The sequence below is a fragment of the Monodelphis domestica genome, chromosome 1 (genome assembly GCF_027887165.1).
Source record: "Monodelphis domestica isolate mMonDom1 chromosome 1, mMonDom1.pri, whole genome shotgun sequence".
Taxonomy (NCBI): domain Eukaryota; kingdom Metazoa; phylum Chordata; class Mammalia; order Didelphimorphia; family Didelphidae; genus Monodelphis; species Monodelphis domestica.
This window is the reverse complement of record NC_077227.1, coordinates 45632932-45652601: the sequence shown is the minus strand read 5'-3', so window position 1 is coordinate 45652601 and position 19670 is coordinate 45632932. Positions and strand designations below refer to the sequence as shown.

Below are 19670 nucleotides of genomic sequence, written 5' to 3'. Positions count from 1 at the left end.
CTGTTAGCTCATTTCACTGTTGCTTAGCCAAGTTCTATGTCTTTGTCTCTTTCATCACATCATGTCAATGAATGAAACCTCTTGCTCATTGTCTGGAGCCCCTCCAGACCCCTCTCATCATCTACCGTTTCCTGGTACCAGTGCCCCAGATGAAATGTATTCCTTGATACAATTGGTTCCGACAAGGAGGTGAGTAAAATGTGTGGCACATTTGGCTTAGAATTTCAATGAGATAGAAGGACTGGGAGCACTGTAGTGATGATCCCTTCCAAAGATGAGTCCTATCAGACATTTGTACCTATGCCATTCATTTGAACTATTTGGGCAGTTGCACAATAGAATCAGGATATTTTATTTTAGAGGTCCTTAATCTTTTTTTTGTATGTGTTGTGGATCTCTTTGGAAGTCTGGGAGAATCTATGGATCCCTTCTCAGAAAAATGTTTTTAAAGGCACAAAATAAAATATGTATGATTATAAAGGTAACCAATTATATTGAAATAAAAATAAAGATTTTTTCCCCATCTAAGTTAATATGCTACCCCATTTCCTCCAAAATCTATCCAGGGTCTGGGGATTCTTCATTATGAACTCTTATTATATTTAAATATTGAATTAGTCAAATAAGATGAATCATGAGTTAAGTAAAGAGAAGGAATTCCCCCCCCCCCCATTTTTGCACTCAGAGGACATAAGTTCAAATTCCATTTTGGACACAAACTACTTGTGTGATGCTGGGCAGTTCCCTCATCTGTAACAGAGGATGAGATGGCCTGACTAGATGCCCTCTGAGTTTTAGATCTATGATCTTATGAGTTCATGAATGAACTTTATTCTCCTAGGTGTTTGGATTTATTCACAGAGTATAAATTAGCCAGTTATATAAAAAGGTATATTTAGCCTGGATTTCTTTCCAATAATAGTAGCAGAATTCTTCATGAATCCTTTCATCCATATTATTTTTTTAAACCCTTAACTTCCATCTTGGAGACAATACACAGAATTGATTGACTGAGGCAGAAGAGTGGTAAGGGCTAGACAATGGGGGTTAAGTGACTTGCCCAGGGTCAGCCAGCTGGGAAGGGTCTGAGGCCAGATTTGAACCTAGGACCTCCCATCTCTAGGCCTGGCTCTCAATCCACTGAGCCACCCAGCTGTCCCCTCATCCATATTATCTGACCAGACTGATAGCCATGGTCGATTCCTATGGAATTATTTGTGGAATGCCTTGCTTGAGTAATTTCTAAAGATTCAGAGTGGTGAGTGACCCAAAGGGCAAAGGAAGGTCTCACAGTGATTGTCTGAAACTTATTTCCAACAATGAATGATGCGCAAGCATAATGATAATGAGCATTAGTGAAGAAATGTATGATTGGAAAAGGATATGGGCAAGAGTGAGGGATGGCTGATGGGCAGCTAGAATATTGCACTGGTACAGGAAAATGTACAGGGAAATAGAAGATTTCTGGCATGTTGGGAGGATGGTCTGTGAGACTCTTTGGGAGATCAAGAATCACATGTCAGATACGAATGTGTGCATTGTGATCTGCACCGATGGAGACAATATGCATAGATGTGCTCACAGATCTGTGGAAATATTAATGAAAAGAATGTAAACAGTGACACTTTGAAATTCTTTAGAAATGATAAAGGAGGTGATATTATTTCCTCATTTTACAGTTGAGGTAATTGAGGCAGCTAGAGGTAATCTTGACTTGCACAGGATCATAGAGCTAGAAAGTATCTGAGATCAGATTTGAATTTAGTTCTTCCTAACTCCAGGTCCAGCTTGGGCAAGTTATTTCACCTCCTGTCAAGCTAGATGGCTCTAGATGTCCTTTCTGACTCAAAGTTTTGGCCCTATGTTCTTTGCTCTAACTAGACACCTCAATTTTTAAAATTAACCTTCTTCTGACATGATTTTGTCATATCTCACAATTTTGTCTTATCCATCTTTCATACTTCTCCCAACTTGTCAATATTCATTCTTAAATGACACTAAATGGATTGTTTGGCACAAGATGTATGTGTCCATGGGTTGACTAATAATTTGATTTATGTACAGTCAACTAGGACTTTGCAATATAGGCTTATAATATAGATCAATCAAAACACTTGTGGAGAAAGCATTCTTTATAATGTTTCTGATTTTGCTAGTAATGATTTCAAATTGCATAAAATTCTCTTTGAGACTGAAATTCAGAAATCAGGCAACTCCATCTCCCTCAGCCAATACTGATTTTCTGGAGCCCTGGGCAGGCTTCTTGGTAGGAGGAAGAGATAATATCTCAGAGGGGCAGTGTTACAGAAATCTGAGAGGAAGGCAGAAAAGAAAGGGGTAGGAATAGGGACTAGATCTGTGATTTTTATTGGGATAGAAAACTTGCAGTGGAGGACATTCCTTTTCCCTATGTGGATTAATGTCTTCTCTGCAGTTTATGGTGTAGAGAGTTGCCTAGAGTACTAAGAGATAAAGTGACTTGACCAGAGTCACACAATCCCTGTGGTTGTCAGAGGCAAGATCTTGATCTGTCTTCTTGCCTCCAAAAGCTTTCAACTATCTATATTGCCTCACAAGCAACAGAAAAAGTAATATCATATAGAAGAATGATAGTATCTTTCTGAGCTTTGGATTTCTCAAAAACGATTGCCATAGAGTAACCAGCTTTTTCCATTAGGAGTATGCAAACTAGCAAAGACCAAGGAATTCATATCATTGTCTTCCACCCCTTCATTCCCATGGTCCTTTTCATCAAAGGACCCCAAAGCACTTACTTGAAGCTGATGGAATCCTGAATCCTTCATCTCACCACATTCCTCCTTACTTTTCAGCTTCTTCTTTTTAAAATAGAGAAAATCAGTTTCAAAATGAAATGTGCATCACCCTCTAGTACATAGAAGATGATAATTAAATGTTTACCAATTGACTGCCTTGAATTTCTGATGAGGTGATATGAAATTTTCTTTCCTATAAGATAAATCATCCCAATCTTCACAGTCACTAAATGATGCTGCTTTGAATTTCAGTGATCAATCATTTATTAGACTAGTTTTAGACACATTGAGTGATTTCCCTGTAGGGACTATCCTTAAATTTGGAACATTCATGGTTTCCTGGAGCAGTGAGATGGTACCATAGAATAAGTGCTGGATCTCATCTTCCTGAGTTCAAATCTGCTCTCAGACACTTGCTAGCTGTGTGACCCTGGACAAGTCAATAACCTGGTTGGCTTCAGTTTTCTCATATGTAAAATTAGATGGAGAAGGAAATGACAAACTACTCCAATATCTCTGCCAAGAAAACCCTAAATAAGATCACAAAGTCAGACACAATAAAAAAATAACTGAATGACAATTTTCAAGGCAGTCAGTAGCATTATTAATCACCTTCTATGTCCCAGGCTTTGTGCTGAGCACTGAGAATTCAAAGAAAGGCAGAAGACAGCCCTTGCCCTCCAGGAATTCACGGTCTAACGGGGGAGACAATATTTAAACACCTATGAACAAATAAGATATAAAGAGAATAAACTGGAAGGAACACGTTTGGTGTTTTTTAAGTTACTGCCTTTCAGATTGTTGCTCACAGTTTTCATTTTGACAAATCCTCTATTTTCTCCTGTGATCTCCTTTGTAAATCTTCATAAAGACGCAATCCTTCTTTCCCACTGCTCTGAGGAATTTTAAAATAACTCTGTCTTAGAAACATCCTAATTTTTCTGGTGCTTATGTTCTTGCTCATTGCAAAATGACTGGCTATCTGGTCATTTTTTTCATCTCCCTTCAAACTTGCCACCGAACTCATAAAAAACAATTTGATCTTTGCAGATCAATGTTGATCCTTTATGATCCTTATAATTCAAGTGAGAGAAATGTCCAAACAATTGGGCTTAGCACAGTCCGATCAAAGTTTGGGGCCCCAGAGAATTCTCCCCAGCTTCATGGAATTGGGACTTCTGGTAAGCTGCTCAGTAGGACTTGGTGGGGGCTTTGTTGATTTTACCTTAAGGCTATTATTTCAATTTTTCCTCTGCCTGGCTAACATCTGGATGTGCTTTATAACAGTCTGTTTTCATAATTCTGCAGAAAGTTCCCAGGATTAATACTTGTTTATTCTGATCTTCCCGTGGACTTTAAATAGACTTACAGCCAACTCCAGGGGAAACCCTTTGATTGAAGCTCTTCTTCATAGGTAGGAGAGAAGAAAAATGGCTTATTCTGTTGCTTTAAGATCAACTTGCCAACTGGAAATTATTTGAGAATGATTCTAGAAACCTTTGCTCCCAGCTGTAGAATTTTAAGGGAATGTGACTGGTTGATAGTGTAGGATTAGCTTTAAGTACAGTCTGAGTAGACAGTCACCAAACTGGTGTGATTTAAGGGGCTTTGGGAGTCCTTTTCCCCCCAAATATGCTTCTATATCTTCCCTAGTGGCCTATAATTAATGCTTAGAATCCTGTTTTTAAGGAGTCATCTCTTTCATAGAACCACAGTCTCAGATATGTGTATGGGTCTTAAGAATTCATCTATTCTAACTCCTTTCTTAGGCAGGGATCCCTCTGATGGTGTCACTGAAAGGTGGCATTCCAGCCTCTGTTCAAACAGTAACCTGGGCTGGGTGAATAGGCTTTCCACTGAGAGTACCAAAGTTTAAAAGACTTTCATGGCATCAGCTGTGTGGAAAGAGCAATGTAGAAACAACTGAACTCATTATCCAGCGTGCAGGAATAATCAGTTAAAACAGGAAGCTACAAGATGGTGCTCTGATGGCTGGTTGCTCCCCAGATGAACAATTTTTGGTCCATCTCCTCCTTCCCTCCTGGTGTTTAGGGACATATTTTTGTGCTTTCAGGTTCAGATTCTGGGCTATCTCTATGGAGTTTGAGGAGAGGTGGTGGTTGAGATTGGGATGGGAGTGGCTTCACTTATGCTCTTCCACTCTGGGTGTCTTGCTTCTTCAATAAAAATAAGGTATAATATTTAGGTAGTGCAATGGATAGAGTGCTGAGCCTAGAATAAGGAAGACCTAAATTCATATCCATGGGCAAGTTAAAAGAAAAAAAAATCCCATTTTGCCTCAGTTTCCTCATATGTAAAATGGGTATAATAATTGGATATAAGAAATGGGTATAGCAAATCCCAGAGTTGTTGTGATAATGAGATAATGATGAGATAATAATTATAAAGGGCCTGGTATATAGTAAACACTAGATAAATATTAACTGTTATCATTATTATTATTATAAGGACAGATAGCTTATTTTCTTACTTGGTATATTATGTGACATTAAGATACTTAGAGGAAGATCTCTGGCACATTGGATGGATTGCCTGTGATGAATTTTTGGGAAGGAAGAGAGAAGAGTTACATGGGAGAAGATATTGTAGAGGGATTATGATACTAATGATAGACATGGAACTCAAGGAGACCTTTGTGGTCATCTGATATAGAAATTCAAGGCTTAGGAAGTTAAATGACTTGCCCAAGGTTATGCAGACAGCAAGCATCTGAGACAAGATTCGCACTCTGATTCTAGGGCTAGTGTTCTTTTCACTGGGTCTTGTAGCTTCCCCATTGTGGGACTATCCCCACTGATGTTATCAAACAGCTGTAGAAATATGGCTCATCATGCTATACTAGTAAAGGCTCTCTTGGATAGAGATATCATAGACATAAACACTTGGACTCAATTCTTGTCTTTGACTGTGGGACCTTAGGTAAGTCACAATCTCTAGACAATTCTCTTAAGACCATTAAATTGCAAAGAAGGGAGCCAACATGCCTTAGTAAAGGGAATTTCCTCATTGGGGAGTGCCCTATACCAAGAAAATTATAGGTTCAGTTTTGATCCTTATTAATTAATTTATTATTAATCAATCAAGTCCTGTTCTAACTCGAAGCAATAATAATAACTTGCAATTGGATAGCATGTTAAATTGTGCACAGTGCTATACAAATATTATCTCATTTAATTCTCACAATGAGAGGAGGAATTATTATTCTCATTTTACAGATGGGGAAACTGAGTCAGAGGCTAAGTGACTTGCTTAGGGTCACAATCTAATATGTGTCCGAGGCTAGATTTGAACTTGGGTCTTTTGGACTCCAGGTCCTGAGGTTTTTACATTTCACCACCTCTTTGAGGACACAGACCTGGATGTCTGCAAAGGATATGAAAAGATTGGTCTTGGGAATAAATTAAGAAAATCCTTTTGCAATAAAAAATTTTCAGCTATAAAAATTTGCATCAGCTGGATTTTAAGATAGATTTTTTTTTTTGTGGTGGGGGTATCGGGTGTTTAGGTTTTTTTCTTTTTTCTTTTCAGAATCCCCTCTAGAGTTTTGACTCAAATCCAAGAAATCTTCTTTTCCTGAGGATAAAAGGAAGCCCAATAAAAGCAAAACTCCTTCATTAGGGTTAAGCAAGTTTCCTTTGTTCAGATGGCTTCTGCAGTCCTGGGCTGAGAGCCTCTGTGTCCTGTGGCTTCCACATGCTGACTGGGCCTTGATCATTTCTATCGAGCACTTGCTGGCTTGGCACCCTGGTCTTCTTGCGGCTGACTTCACATCCCAGGAAGGAAAATAGGCAGGTCTTTATAGGGGCCTTTCTTCAAAAGGAGAAGGCCCCCCAAATATTGACATCCCTCTGTGAACCCTGATGGATGATAGACTCCTGAAATTTCTCCTTTCAACTCTGTGATCATGCAAGTCAAGGAGAGAGAGAGAGTTAGTAATAGTGACAGAAAGGCAAGGTCACAGAGTATCCATTAGTTTTCACCTTCTTTCATATTAAATCTTTTTTAGCTGAAGTAATAACGGCATCCTAAGTGGATTCACTGGTGCATCTTTTCATCTACCTTTCCCTTAAAGAGCACCAGAGGAAGGTAGGAATATTAAAAAAGAAAGAGGTAAGACTTCATTCAGACCTTGTGTTAGAAACCCTCCCTAAGGAGAAGTCCCTAAATGACATCCAAAGGACTAGAAGTAGATAAGCCAATAATAGCTTAGATATGGCTTTAATTATATCTGTCCCCTCAACAGCATCCTTAGACATGCTTCTACTGGGTAGACCACAAACCTGAGGGCTCCCAGATCAATATTATTCATTTCACCATTACATTTCAACATCCAAAGTAGTCTTTAGTTTTATCTATTTGGGAACTAATTCTTTAGGAACTTTTTCATCATATAAACTGATATGTATCTATGTCTCATCCAACCTTTATTTGGGTAGTCAATTATTTGAACTTAAAAAGAGTACTTTACAGTTTTCTGAATTATATAGCACTTTGTTAGTTTTGGCCCAACATTCCAAAATTTTGACATCATTGGGCTCCATATTTGGTTATCTCATGTGTTAGGTCTCTTTTCTAGCTTCATGTCATTGTGACCTTTTTCATCATATTTGTTAAATCTTTATCCCAATTGGAAGCAATATGAGATTATAGAAAGGAAACGAGACTTCGAACTCTATTTAGAGTGAATCTTCAACCAGTTATAATATTACCATTGAAACATAAATCTGAAACTGGAAAGGACTTTGAAGACCAATCAATAAATCTATCAGTCAATCATCAATGGATGTGTGATTTCCAATTTAGGAGTTTCATCTATTCCCTTCCAGAATCCAGCCATGTTGGTCCATGAGTTGGTTCTGTGTGATCTTTATATTCTTCTAAGAATTTCAAAAATACTTGGAGTCTTCCTATAGTGTTGGGGCCCTTCATTGATTTTCCTGACATTTTAAGGGTTCCACTGGAAGACTCTTGCTGTCCATGGGAGACTCTTGCTTGTCTTCCCTCATTTTTGCCATGTGACAAGCCCATCTTCTCTTCCTGTCATAAAATTTCTCGATGGCATCTATTACTCCTATCTTCTTTCAAGTCCCCTGTTACTTCTGCATTGCAGCTTGCTCACACACAGCATACACCCCATGCTCCATTGCTCTTTGGTTGGATGGGTGAGTGGAGAGAAGGGGAGATACACAAGAGAAATTGTCTAGATAAGATACAAAGATTTCATAACTAATTGGACATGCATGGTGAGTTATAGTGATGAGCCAAGGATGACACCAAGATGATTAAGCTGAGTGACTTGAAGAATGTCCTCAAAAGAAATAGGGAAGTTCAGGAGATTAGTAGATTCAACCTTCCTCATTTTATAGACAAAGCAACTGAGACTCAGAGAGGTTAAGCTTTTTTATTCAAGGTTTCACAGATTATAAATGTCAAGAGACAAGATCTGAATCCCAGTCCTCTGACTCCCAAGCCATTACTTTTTTCCAACATATCACCCATTTAAAATTCAGTTTTCTCACATGTAAAATGGAGTTAGTAACATTTAATCACTTACTTTACAGGTTGTTGTGGGAATGAGACAATGTGATATGAAGTGTTCTACAAATGGAAATTAGAATTATAATAAAACCATAAAACAAAAGAGGACCAATGACAGGACACTGCAGCAAATTACTAAAGAAATTCTTTGTGGTTAATATTAATCCATTAATCAGTCATTTAAAATTTTATGTACCTAATAAACTGCACAATTGTTATTCAGTCCACATTTCTACTTTTTTTGCTGATAAGAATATAAAAGAAATTTTGTGAAATGCTTTGTGAAGACTTGTCCAGATGGATCTCTAGCATTTCTCTGATTTGCCAGTCTGGTTCTCATTTCATAAAAGGAAATGGCATTAGTTTTGGGGTGATTCCAATAGTTAGTAAGCTCTTTGAGGGCAGAAACTATTCTATTTTTTCCCTTTTTTTATCCCTAGTACCTTTCATATAATTTAGTAGGCAAATCAGATAATGTCTTTTACAGCTTTATGCTCTTTGCAAGGCTCTTATCCCCATAGAACAATTGCCAGCTACCATTATTGTTCGTGTTATCTCATCTTTTTCATCTTTTGCATTTGGATTTCAAAGAGAAATGGCCTGAGAACAAGGCTCTCTCCAGCTAGTATTCTTGTAGAGTTGATGTTCTATGGTCTATTGAGGTGGGTAAAATGACTACTATTTGTATGAGAGTTTTGGGATGTGACCTTGTCTTCTGTAGACTCACTGAATCTTCCTCTCTGTTCCCTTTATCTGTTCACCACTGTCCTCATAGCCAGTATTTATGTAGCACTTAAAGGCTTGCAACGTACTTCCCATGTACTATGCCATCTGATCTTCACAACACCCCTGGAGGGTAGGTGAGATTGATATATTCATTTAATAGATGAAGAAATTGAGAGCATGAGAGGTCATATGACTTGCTCATGGTCTGAGGGAGTATTCACATTTAGGTTTTCTTGACTCCCAGTCCTTTATTCTACCACTGCACCACCTAGATGCTGAGCTGTTGGTCTGGCAGCTCTTTAGCTTCCAATCATAAGCACTATTCACACCCATCATTCCAATGATTTTCACCAGTGAATTATAGCATACTTCCATTGCTTGTCTTCTACCTTTAAATCTGTGTTCTGCTATACTAAATCCCAAACTTCAACTGGGCATATTCTTGATCACAACCTATATACACACTCCCAAAAAGCCAGCACTCAATTGTCCAAATATTTTCAGCATTTGGCTGTTTCTGATTCCCTTGGCAAAAAATCACTGACCACAATGAATGTCATAAAATTGGGACCAGTAATCTATTTCCTCATACTGTATGGGGCTTATCAATCTTGCTTATTATTCTAAGTAAAATGGTCTGGGCTGCTACTTACTTTTTGGGAAGATGTAAATCTATCTTCTGGAGAAAGATTATTATGCCCATTATCTAATTCCAAGTGTTTAGAGTTTTATCTCTTTTCTTTATCCTCTCTGTTGCATTCTTCCCTCCATCAAACTCTTGTTACTAGTTCTGGTATTCATCTCCTTCCTCAGACTATTTTTCTTTCTCATTTCTTTGTCCCACAGTTTTTTTCCATTTTGTCTAAAAACTCTTCATCCTTAACAATAAACTAGAAAATAAAAATCTTTTCTTCATTTATTTGACCTTCTTCTTTAGCTGATTGACCACCCTGCATGAACACACACACAACTGCTACTTGCTGGGGGCAGGAAGACAACCATACCACTATCCCAGAAGTCATATGAATAGTGCTCTTAATTTTTGCACTCCTGACACAGAATGTCCAGGGTAAGGATTAAAGTTCTCACTCAGACTTGCAACCTTTTGTACCTCCCTTAAAAATACTTCATGCAAACTCTCCAGTTGTCTTTCCTTTCCCTGTAGGTATGGCCTCATCCCTCAAGGATGAACAATAATTTATCATCAGCAATCTGTAGGCTCCTTCCACTTTACTCCTGTCTATGCCTTGTATAATTTTTGGCTGTGGCATGGTTGCTCTTCAATGTGCATCATACACCATTTTCTTTCTTTATGTCTTTGTGCTGGTCATCCTTCATGCCAGGCCTGCTCTGTCTCCCCAGCATTGTTTCTTAGGATGACTAACTCCCTTCAAGACTCAAGCACTATGGGTAGGAAGTCCTTCTCTGTCTTCCCAGCCATTAGAGCCTCCCCCTCTCAAGTTATCTTTTATCTATTCTGTATTTACCTGATTATTTATATGGTACCTTCCCCATTAGAATGTGACCAGGTGTTATGTTTTGGTTTTTCTTTGTATCCACAACTCTTAGTACAGTGCCTGGCACATAGCAAGTGCTTAATAAATTCTTTTTCATAGATTAAATTGCAAATAACTAATTACAGTGAATAATTATAAAACTGCTTTCTAAAATACCTGTAAATCTCTCATCTCTCCTTCCAGTTCCAGTTAAATCATCTGGTTGCCACCCAGTTCACTGTCCCTGGGCTCCAGCTGTTAAGTGAAGGCTTTCATCACATGATATTTTAGCCACCAAAGGTAAGATAGGAAGGAGCTCAGCACAGAACATCCATGCTGTTTCTCTGGACCACCATGGGTGTGGAAGATACTCAAATGAAGGCAAGTAACCTTCCTAGCCAGACCCCATGGTCTCAAAGGGAGGAAAAAAGAGTCTAATATTTTAATTCCAACTTACTTTTATTTTTCTTCTAGAGAAGAAAAAGATCTGCGAGTGATCAAGATCTCCAGTAGCAGAAAGAATGCAAGATTCTGATTCAGTAACTTATTATAGCCCCACATTGAGGTAGTCCAGTTGATAGAGTGCTGGACCTGGAGTCTAGAAGACCTGAATTCAAATTTCATACAATTTACTTAGTTGGGTGATACCAGGCAAGTGATTTAATCTTTCTGACTTCCTCAGTGTACATATCCATGAAATGGGGATGATAATATTGTCTGCCTCCAGGGTTTTTTTTTGGAGATCAAATAAGCTAATATTTGAGGCTGCTATTTCTTTTTATTTTATTTTATGAAATTTTTATTTAATTACTTAATTTAGAATATTTTTCTGTGGTTACAAGATTCATGTTCTTTCCCTGCCCTCCCCTAACCCCCTCCGGTAGCAGATACGCAATTCCACTGGATTTTACATGTGTCATTGATGAAGACCTATTTCCATATTGTTAATATTTGTACTAGGGTGATCATTTAGAGTCTACATCCCCAATCATATCCCCATCGACCCATGTGATCAAGCTGTTTTTTTCCCTTCTGTGTTTGTACTCCCACAGTTCTTCCTCTGGATGTGGATAGCATCTTTCTCATAAGTCCCTCAGAATTGTCCTAGATCATTGCATTGCTGCTAGTAGAAAAGTCCATTGCATTTGATTGTACAAAGTGGTACATCTTTGGAGTAATTAAGACTCAAATTCAAATTTAGCTGTGGATGCTTAACTAGCTGTGGGACCCTGGATGGGTCACTTAATCTGTGTCTGCCTCAGTTTCCTCAACAGCAAAATAGTAATCAGACTATTGCTTGCCTCTCATGATTATTGTGAGGATCAAATGAGATAATCTGATCTGGAACATGGTAGGTGCTTACCTACCTACATTTGTTCCTGTTCACCTTCTAGTTCCACCAAATCTGCCACCAAATCTTATAGAAGTGGTTAAGTCATTTACCCTCCATGCACCTCACTAAAATGAAAGAGTTGGACTCAGTGATCTCTTAGTCCTTTCCAGTTTTAAAATTCTGTTATTCTGAGAAGCTATTGTCATTTAATGAATCTTCCTCAGAGCAAAGGCCTTCTATCATCAGTCTGACAGTTTTGGTTACCTCTGATTAATGATGTGCTTTAGAAGGCTGTAAGCAAGGGACATGCTATTTGATCATGATACAGGGATCACTTTTCAAGTGAACTCCATGACCCATTCTAGAAGAAGTCAGATGGTGCCCCCATGCCTGTGTCAGCAGTTACTGAGGCAAGGGAAAGAGAGTTTCAGGTATACAGGAATATTGATACTTTGGACTGCTCCCAATCAACAACACGGGAGACCCGCCTACCTAAAAGACTGGGGAGTTTCTCACTCACTCTTCAGAGGAGAGTAGCAAAATGTTTTGGATTTAGAAACTGAAATTCAAATCTCTAAAAAAGTGTGTGAGCAAGCCAGCCAGCTAGTATTATTAAACTGAAATAGGAGCTTGGGGAAATAGGTGTGGCATGCATGGCAGGCTTTCTCCTTACTCAGATTTCATCAAATGTTCATCAACTCAGGACATGAAAGTTGAGGGGCCATTGACATGAGGAGTCAAATGAGCATCACTAGGCATTCCTACCGCCAAAGACCCTAACAGAGACTCAACCAAGAAAATAAATGAATGAGCTGGTCATGTTTATACCAAAGTATTTTCTTTCTCCCAAACCCACAATCTATCGAAATTTGAGCATTTCATTAGTAGTAGTCAGACTTCAGGACTAGAAAGCAGTGTATTTGAATTCTAATCAATCACCAAATATTTACTGAGTGCCTGCCCTGGCCAGACCACAACTAGAGTATTATATTCAGTTCTGGGTGCCAGATTTTAGGAAGGCTGTAGCTTTGGCAATCCGCACCATGGACAGAGGATGGTGGCCAGAAGATGGGAGAATTATCCCATATGAAGATCATTTGGAGAAACTGGACAGAGGATATGGTAGCTGTTCTTAGGTATTTGAAAGACTTTTATAAAGAAGAGGGATTGTATCCGAGGAATAGATTTCCCTTCATTAGAGATCTTCAAAGGAAGGCTGGGTGAATACTTATCTGGGATACTGTAAAAGTGATCCCTTTTCAGATACTGGTTAAAACATGTCCATCTGAAGACCCTTCAGACTCTGAGAACCTATTATTCTGGAATATTCCAACTCCATTTTCAGCTTCCCCCACCCTAACTTTCCTACCTATTAAACACATATTCTCCTCATCCTATTCCCACCATCCCTCTTCCTTTTTGCTGTGCCATGTGGAACCCCCTTTTCATTATGAACAATTGACTTCATGCCAGATCTTTTATATTTACACTCAAATTTCTCACACTAAAGGGGAAAAAGTATTACTACTATTATCTGCACCTTCAGGATATATTTCTATCTTTACCTGTTTTATTCTTAACATGTTCTATTCTTTTTCAACAGCTTTTGCCATTATCCTTATTAGCTTCAACATCTGTAGTGAAAACCTGTTGATCTAATTTTTCTCAGTTTTCCTCATTTCAGAGACATTGTGGTACAGTGTAAAGAGTAGTCAGTAGTTCAAATTCTAACTCTAATATTGATTACCCATGTCACTGACTGAATACACTAAGGCTCAATTTCCTCAACTATAAAATAAGAGGTTGAGGCTAGATGATTTCTGGGGTTCATTTTAACTCTAAATCCATGTTCCTATATTTATGTTGGTATCTCTTCTCATTTCCAATGGGAATGTGTTTTTTTTTTAAACCCTTACCTTCCATTTTGGAGTCAATACTGTGTATTGGCTCCAAGGCAGAAGAGTGTTAAGGGCTAGGCAATGGGGGTCAAGTGACTTGCCCAGGGTCACATAGCTGGGAAGTGTCTGAGGCCAGATTTGAACCCAGGACCTCCCATCTCTAGGCCTGGCTCTCAATACATCCAATGGGAATGTTAGGAAAAAAATTGGAAGTGAATTTCCACTAGATGTGGAATTTGAACTCATGTCTTCTGATGCCCAAACCAGTATTTTTTCACTTTTTGATGCTGCCTTCCTCGAGGAACTTTTCTAGTTTTAAAATTAATTCATTAATTAATTAAGGTACTGTAGATAGTTTTTTTTCCAGGTAAGTTCACGAATTTAATGGATTGATTGTATCAGTTTCCCTATGAAATCAATATCTACATGTATTTTGTATGTATAAGTCTTGCAAAAATTCCCTTCCCTTCCCTTCCTTTCCCTTCCCTTCCCTTCCCTTCTTTTATACAGGCTAAATATCCTCAGTTCCTTTCACTGTTCTGCCTGCCAAGTCTTCTTACCATCTTGGCCACACTCCTCTAGATGTGCTCTGGCTTGTCAATGCCTTCTGTAAAATGTGGCACTCAATACTGATTATTATGCTTCAAATTGAGTATAACTAGAGAAGAATATAGTGGAATGATCATTTCTCTTATTCTGAAGGTATCAACACCACTGAATGACATATTTCTATTAATGACACCTAAAGTCACATTTACTTTTTAGCTGCCAAATTTCCCTGATTCCTTTTGGTCCTAAAGTGCATACTCTTTTCATATAAATTATTGCTTGGCCATATTTCTCAATGTTGTATTTGTGCAGTTACTTGAAATGAAAAGAGCAGGACTTGGCATTTAACTCTATTAAATTTCATATTATTAAATTACACCCATTATTCTATCCAGTCAGCATCTTTTATGACTGAATGCATGAATGGGAAAGCATTTTTTGAAGGCTTACTATGTGCCAGCCATTATGCTAAGTTCTAGGGATATAAGTAGAATGGGATGACATTCTCTGCTCTTTGAGGAAGTCATGTTCTAACTGGGGGTCACAATTCATTCTAGGGTCCAGTCCTATCATCTAATATAGGACCTTTTCCCCGTTAAGTCTTATGACTCTTGAAAATTTGATGCCATCATCCAGTTAATAGATGAAAATATTGAGTTAACAGGTTCAAGGATAGGTCCCCGAGACCTATCCTTGTTCACCTTCCTCTAAGATAACAGCAGCCATTAATCTTTGAGTACAGTCATGGATTAGTGTTGAGGATCAAATGAGATGTTTATTTACTTGTTTATTTTTATTTAGAATATTTTCCCATGGTTACATGATTCATGATTTCCACTCCCCCCATTCCACCCACCTCCCAGCCCTGACAAACAATTCCACTGGTTTATACATGTATCATTGTTCAAAACTCATTTCCATTTTATTTCATATTTGCAATACAGTGATCTTTTAACATGAGATAATTGTTTATAAACCATTTGACACATAGTAGGTATTTAATAAATGTTTGTTCTTTCTCTTCCTCTCTCCCAGTCAAACAGTTCTGAACCCAATTCTTATTGACTTGACTTGATTAAAAAAAACAAAAGAAAACAATCTTTTACTTTTCATCTTAGAATCAATGCTAAGAATTGATTCCAAGACAGAAGAGCAATAAATGCTACAAAATTTGAGTTAAGAGATTTTCAGGGTCACACAGCCAGGAAGTGTCTGAGGACAGATTTGAACCTAGGACTTCCCATCTCCAGGTCTGGCTCTCTGTCCACTGAGGCACCTTGATGCCCCAGACTTGATTTTGACTTGAATCCATCTAGAAGTATAAGATCATAAAATTTAAAACTAGAAGCAACCAGGAAGAGCACCCAGCCCAATATTTTGTATTTTCAGCCCTTGTCTTTTTATTTTATCAATGAGGTTATTGTAAGCATTTCAGACTTATTAAGTAGCTACAGTGATCTTTTTCTTTTCTTTTCTTCTGTGTAAAGACAAATGTCAACTCTTTGAATCACTTGAATGCAGCTTTCTCTCTAGTTTAGAAAATGACTTATCCCATTCTAGTTTTTCAGTTTCCAATCAACTCTTAGTGACTTTTGGGCTGATTAGATAAAGATGTTTTGTGCACCACTTAGGATGAATCTTTGCCTATGGCTTCTGTTTTTCTAAGTTTATGATTTTTCTTTGTACATTCTTGAAGGACAACATATACAGAGAATTTGATTGTGCTCACTGATCTCTGCTTTAGTTCAAAGATGAGTCCTGAAAAACAAGGATGGTTGTCTTTCAAATAGTCTATAAAACTACTTCCACAAGATGATGACATAGGGAGAGGTGATAGGGCTTAGGAAAGAAAGCCCTGGATGAGGAATGAAATGAAGACACCTGTCTTCATTTTCTGATTTTACCTCTCATTAGCTATGAGAGGGGCATGGTTGGGATGCTACAGCTGAATTTGAATCCTGCTTCAGTTACTTAAAAGCTGTGTTGATTCCACAAGCAAAGCCACAATTTCTAGGGGCATTTTTTGTTTCCAATAGCAAAATGAAGATACTAGCAATCTACTCCATAATGGTGGTTATGAAAAGTTCTTTTGAAAACAGGTACTATGTAAATATGAAAATATGAGTTTTTATGTGCTTAGCCTAGTTAGTGTCGATGAGTCTTGGTTATCTTGTTTTTAAATTCAAGATTACATATTTGCATCTCACTTGCTCTCTTCTCTCCATCTGTCCCTGTCTGCCTGTCTGTCAGTCTCTCTTTCCACTCTCTCTGTCTCTCACTCACTAACTCTTTGTCTCTGTCTTTCTGTCCCTCCCATCTACTGAGGCATTTGGGGACAGAAGATATGTCCTGGTGAAATCCCAGTCCCTTGCATTATTGAAGTATATGTTATTGTTCAGTCGTTTCAGTATTGTCTGACTCTGTGATCCCATGGACCCCTGTCCATGAGGTTTTCTTGGCAAAACTACTGAAGTTGTTTGCCATTTCCTTCTCCAAGGAGTCCCCATTTTACAGATGGGGAATTGAGGCAAATAGGGTGTAAGCAATTTCCCTAGGGTCACACACCTAGTAAGTGCCTGAGGCAGGATTTGAACTCACTGGTGCATGGATGTATAAAGGAACTCTATTCCTGGAGGCATGGTGGTTTAATGGACAGAGTTCTGAGCTTGGAGTCTGGAAGTCTTAGGTTGAAATATTGCCTCTGACACATAATACCTGTGAGACCCTGAGCGAGTCAGTTAACCTATATGTTTCTTATTCAACTTCCTAGGATTTAGCTGAATTATAGAGAGGCTGTAATCTGTACAAATGAAGAGATGGTTTTTGCCAACCAGAGATGTAATTCTATATCTCTTTCTCTGAGTGTCTTTGTCTCTCTGTGTATTTTTTTCTGTCCCCCCCCCTTCATCTCTTTCTCATTCCCCCCTCCTGCCTTTTCCTCTAATTCTATCAATTCCCAGAAAGGCCATTCCTCTGGGCACACTCAATCCGGACAAATCGATGGTGATTTGGGTCCAATCGGCACTGGAGAGAAAGGTTAAAATGTTCCTGTCACCTATCTGGAACAATCATAATCTCGGAGACTGTTTTGACAGGGATGACAAAGCCTAAACTGGTTTCCTCTTTGAGGAAGCAGAAATGACCCTTGACATCTTTCTTAGCATCCCTCTTCCCTACCAGCTGTAGCTTTGCTTCAGGGACAGAAATCTCGATGCTGGCTTCCCCTTATGCCCCGAATCTCTTGTTTTCTGCTTGTACCTCTAGCTCCATAGCCCTCCTTGGGAGCTGCTATCCCAGATTGCTTTGGACTTTCACTTGTTACAGAAACATGAGGATAATGGAGTTGGAGGCTTTCTCAAGAGCAATCAGGACCAGAAAGGTTGGCCTGAGTTCATAAATTACTCACTGTCAGATACTGAGGCGATTCATTCCATATGCTTCATATATCATTAATGAATCCTCTAATGTTCTAGAATGGAAAATAATCTTTAGCCTGGCAAGCCTTGCTTGCTTTCAAAACATATACACACATTCACAATGGGGCAAATCCTGACTCTGCTATCACTGCATTTGCACGAAACCGGAGTTTCTAGAAGGGTTTTCTTGACAGTCATTTCTGTCATATCAAACACATCAGCTCAATGGTTCAAAGAACATATATAGCTCTAAAGTTTGCAGAACATTTATTATTCATTTTTTAATTTGAGCCTCAACATAGTCCTCTGAGATAGAGATTAAAGGTGACATTATCTTCACTTTACAGGTGAAGAAACTGAGGCTGGGAGAGGATAAGTGGTTTATCCATGGTCCATCACTAATAGGTATTAGAGCCAGGATTTGAACTCAACTCTTTATGATCCAAGTCCAATGCTCTATCTACTATATAATCCCATCTCAATTCGAGGTCTTAAAAGGTTCTCTTTATTCTTTATTTCAAGTCTTTTTCAAGCCAGTTTGATATTAAAGAACTTTTATGATCCAATCCTTCTTCTCCTCCTTACCTAGCTCATGTTTTGTTCAAAATGACAATATGAGGCAGTGGAAAAAGATGATAAGTAAGTCACAGCAACATGTACCAGTGATGAGACTGTTTGGTTAAGTTATCTTTTAGTCATGTCTGACAGATACTGGAATGGTTTGCTATCTCCTTCTCCAGCTCATTTTACAGATGAGAAAACTGAGGCAAACAGGGTGAAGTGTCTTGTCCATGGTCACACAGTTAGCAAGTATTTGAGACCAGATTTGAATTCAAGTCTACCTGACTCCAGAGCTGGCCCTCTACCCATGTGCCACCCAGCTGTCCCAATAGTGAAAAGAACATTGGAGTTAGTGTCAGGAGGCTTGAGTTCAAATTCCAGCTGTGTGACTTTGGGTAAGTCCCTTGATTTCCTTGAGTTTCAGTTTCCTCGTCTACAAAATGAAGGGACCATCAAGTTCCCTTTTAGCTTTACAATCTATAACCTTATAACTATGACGTTTGTTTTATGATCTAGGCAATTTACTTAACTTTTCTTTCTTCATTCTCTTCACCTGTAAAATAGAAATAATAATATTTGCGTTATCTCATGGGGTTATAACAAGGGAAGTATTTGGCCAATTTCAAAGGTGAATAGAAATATGATCTATAATTTATGGAGTCTTCTGACTCTGTTAGGCTTGCTTCTTTGCTTTCCTCTCCTCCATGTTTCCTTCTTCTCTCTTTACCATGCCTATGCTCATTCTTTTTTAAAATTTTTTATGTTTACCTTCTGTTGTAGAATCAATTAAAAAAATTCTTACCTTTAATCTTAGAATACATATTGGTTCTAAGGCTGGAGAAAAGTAAGGACTAGACAATGGGGATTTAATGACTTGCTCTGGGTCACATAGCTAGGAAGTATTTGAGGTCAGATTTGAATCCAGGACCTCCTGTCTCTAGGCCTGATTCTCAATCCATTGACACACCTAACAACCCCCTGCCCCTCTTAATATTGGATATTGGGTAGGTGGAGTTAGAGTTATTGATGGGCCATTCAAGTGGATGTGTCCTATAGATAGTTCAAGATGCAAATCTGAATCAGGATGGGAAATAGTGATTTGGACAAAGGAGACAACATGATACAATGGAAGGTATTACAGTTCTTGGGTCAAAGGACCTGAGTTCAAAGCCCTTGTCTGACATAACTTGTGTTTCCTTGGCCTTTTATTATATTTGATCTTCTTTAGCCTTGTTTTTCAGTAAAATGAGTGGCTAGGACTAGAAGTCTGGCTCTTAATCTATTATTCTGATTTGATAATTCATCTATGTAGAATTGAATAGAGTTGAATCCTTGGAAGAGAAGATTGCTGAGAAAGT

The 19670-nt window shown here is 38.4% G+C and overlaps 1 long non-coding RNA gene across 1 annotated transcript; it reads left to right on the top strand.

Moving 5' to 3' along the window:
- The first annotated feature begins 9865 nt into the window (after nt 1–9865).
- LOC103093498 (uncharacterized) lies at nt 9866–11276 on the top strand. The gene is made up of 3 exons (XR_008918185.1): nt 9866–10128; nt 10760–10855; nt 11030–11276. It is a non-coding gene; the product is annotated as an uncharacterized LOC103093498 (long non-coding RNA).
- The last annotated feature ends 8394 nt before the right edge of the window (nt 11277–19670 follow it).